We start from the raw sequence: 3,383 nt of genomic DNA on the forward strand, positions 1-3,383 counted from the left end.
TTCTTTTTAATTGACATTTACTGAATTGGCATGAAAGTAAAGAATATACGAAGCTCCAAAATGAAATGAAACCAGAACACTGGGAGGTAAGCATGTGGCAGAGAAGGAGCTTGCCTCAGAGTTGCTGTGGCACCTTGAACTTCCTCTTTGATACCTACACAAAATTCAGGAAAAAGAAAATAAAGCTCAAGGCCTCTTCACTCATAGAAGGAAATCTAAAAGGAAACCCTTATGTGAGGATAGGATCCCAAAGGATCACTTCCACAACACAGTGTTAGGGTCAGTGTGATTATGTTAAAAATGATTAAGTACAGGTGCCCAAATTTTTAAGTTATTGTAAAATATATTATAAATATGTAAGAGTATATAACATAAAAAGTATTATTTAAATAAGAATATTAAAATGAGTAACCATGTACACATTACCCAGGATAAGCATTACCAGAATCTTGGAAGACATGTGTACCCCCACCAGACCACGTCCCCACCTTTCACCACCCAAGACAACCACTCTCCTGAATTTGCTATTAGTATTTCCTTGCTTTTCTTTATAGTCTACCACCTATGTGTGTATCACTAAACAAATTGGTTTTTCCATCTTTCAAACTTTATGTAAAACAGAACCAGAATGTACCTTTTTGTGACTTTTCATCAAAATTTTCAGGATTCATCTACCTAGATACATCTAACTATATTTCATTCATTTTTGTGAATAGTATTCCAATGAATGATTATATCTCAATTTGTTCATTCTATTGATGGACTTTTATGTTTCTAGATTTTTGCTATTATAAAAAAATGCTGCTGTGAACATTCTCATATCTGTTTATTTATACACAGAAACAAGAATTTTTCTAGGGTTTCAGTGAGTAGAATTGGTGGATTATTTAGGATTTTGTGTGCGTGATCATCTCTTCTAGATAATGCCAATTGTTTTTCAGAGTGGTTTGTAACAGTTTACAGTGCATGAGATTCCCATTGTTCCACAACCTTGGTAACACTTGATATTGTCAGACTTTTTAAGTCTTTCCAATCTATAGAGTGTGAAACTGTCTCTCACCATGGCTATGAGGTTGAGCACCTTTTCTTCTATTTGAGTTATTCATTTCTCCACGTTTATGGAATATGTCTTTTGCTCACTTTCCATTAAGTTATTGCTTTCTGATTCGTAATTCTTAATAGATCCTAAACATTTATCCTCTCTCAGTTTTATGAGATGCAAATATCTTCTCTCAGTTTCTCATTTGTCTTTTCAGTGCCTTTTTGAGGTTTCTGGATGAACAGAAGGTCCTTTTTTTGGTTTTGTTATTTTGCATCTCATTAAAAAATCATTCCTTACTCTGAAATCAAAAACATATTCCACTGTGTGACCTTACAAAAACTGTTTACAATTTTTTTTTCTTACATTAAGTCTTTAAGCCATCCTGGAATTGATTTTTGGGTAGATGTGAAGAAGAAATCCAATTTCACTTTTTAATCAATTGTCCCAGCCCATCTACTTAATACTCCGCACTTTCTCCACTGATCTGCAAGTGTGGATTTTGAACCTTTTCAAAAATCAAGGTTCCATATACACATGAGTTGTTTTTGAACTTTCTGTACTGATTTGTTACTCTGTCTATCCCTGCACCAATACCACAATTTTCCCCTTATTATAACCGTTACTGTTTTAGAGTGGGTGTACAACTTACTTGTTCTACATTTAATAATATTTGGAATCCATTGGAGCCACTCTTCCTGCCTTGTCCTTCTTTATACATACCTTGGCTCTTCAATCATGTTTTCTTTACCATACCCTTTTGTGTCTATGGGGCACACTGTATGAAACGTGTTACAAGATCAAAAAGCAGAGGCAAAGGTAGGCTGGAGATGAGGAAGGAAAACGTTTTTTGAGAAACACCCTGAGCCCCAGGGCTTTGGAAATATAAATAGATATAAACAGATGAAACGTGTTACAAGATCAAAAAGCAGAGGCAAAGGTAGGCTGGAGATGAGGAAGGAAAACTTTTTTTGAGAAACACCCTGAGCCCCAGGGCTTTGGAAATATAAATAGATATAAACAGAAAAAAAAAATTAAAACTGATATACATTTTAGAGTTAGAAACTTTGGGGGAGGAATAGGAAAAGAACTCACCAAAGATAGGCATAAATAAGGTAAAAGAGTCCAGCCTGGCTGGAAGAACAGAAGTAATGAACTTTAATAAGAATAAGGGAATTAGAATGTGATCAGATCATTGGCAGAAAGCCTTTGGGTTTTTAGCATCATGATATGTCAGGGCTGCCGCCCAGAATTTTCTCTCTTTCCTCCATGATTTCAGTATTTTTGTGCATCTACAAACCTTGGGATCCTTGAGAATATAAACATCTTGGAGCCCCATTTTTTTGCACATCACAGGGCAGCAATGTTATATACATGCAGTTGGCCAGAACTTAGGACTTAGAAACTCCATCAGTGATTATCAGAACATCTCAAGTACCTCCCAGTGAGGAAGAACAATACAAGATCAGCTTCTACAGGCTGCTTAGACAACCCTGAGGTCAAGACTAGTGTACATTGACTTGCCATCCTCCCTGAGTCTTCCTTGGGAATAAGACAAAGGTGGGGGCGGTCCCAGGTTTGTAAAACCAGACACTTATACAAGTTTGTAGGCTCTCTAAGAAAAATGAACACAAAATTTTGTATTTAGAATGAGAAAAGAAATCACAAAAAAATGACTGGAGATTAATAATGTTTGGGTCCTTCATGAGATCTCCTCAGGCTTATGTGCAAATGCTTCCTAACTACAACTTGAGCCCATCCAGAGTACTTTATAACTCATGGTGACTCTAGCACTTTTCATTGCTTAAGCACCATTAGCTCCCTAGTAAATTCATCCACAGATGAGGGTACAGTAGCTATGAACTTACTGAAACTTTTCACTCATTTGTTAATCTCCTAAATACTATTTTTTAACTTGAAAAACAATGAATCTGTGCAATTAGCTGTTGTAGAAGTGAACATTGTTTGAGACCTGTAGTAAAAGAATTTAACTCAGAAGCTTTACTTGACATGTATAAATAGTCGTTGCTAAAACTGGTTGATTGTTATGTGCCAGGCATTGTGCTAAATGCTTTACATTTAATCCTCCTGCAGTGCTGATGATGCAGGTAGACACTACTATACCCAGTTTACAGAAGAGTAAACTGAGGTTTATGGAGATAAAGGAACCACCCAAGATCACACAACTAAAGCAGTAGGAGTGGGATGGGAACTGACTCCAGAGCTTGCCTTCGATGGTGTCAGTTATTGGGATATATGTTTACTGTAGAAATAATGGGCCAAGGGCCGGCCCGGTGGCGCACTGCTACAGTGCGCCTCTTGGGAGCGCGGCGGCACTCCCGCC

General features: G+C 37.0%; 1 protein-coding gene across 1 annotated transcript in view; it reads left to right on the top strand.

Annotated features, from left to right (window-relative positions):
- Positions 1-3,383, top strand: part of LOC103610606 (RING finger protein 17-like) — a gene marked incomplete at its 5' end in the record, with an annotated part of 33,597 nt that overhangs the window by 9,689 nt on the left and 20,525 nt on the right. The gene's annotated exons all lie outside the window — the stretch shown is intronic.

The sequence above is a fragment of the Galeopterus variegatus genome, unplaced genomic scaffold, assembly GCF_000696425.1.
Source record: "Galeopterus variegatus unplaced genomic scaffold, G_variegatus-3.0.2 Scaffold11410, whole genome shotgun sequence".
NCBI lineage: Eukaryota > Metazoa > Chordata > Mammalia > Dermoptera > Cynocephalidae > Galeopterus > Galeopterus variegatus.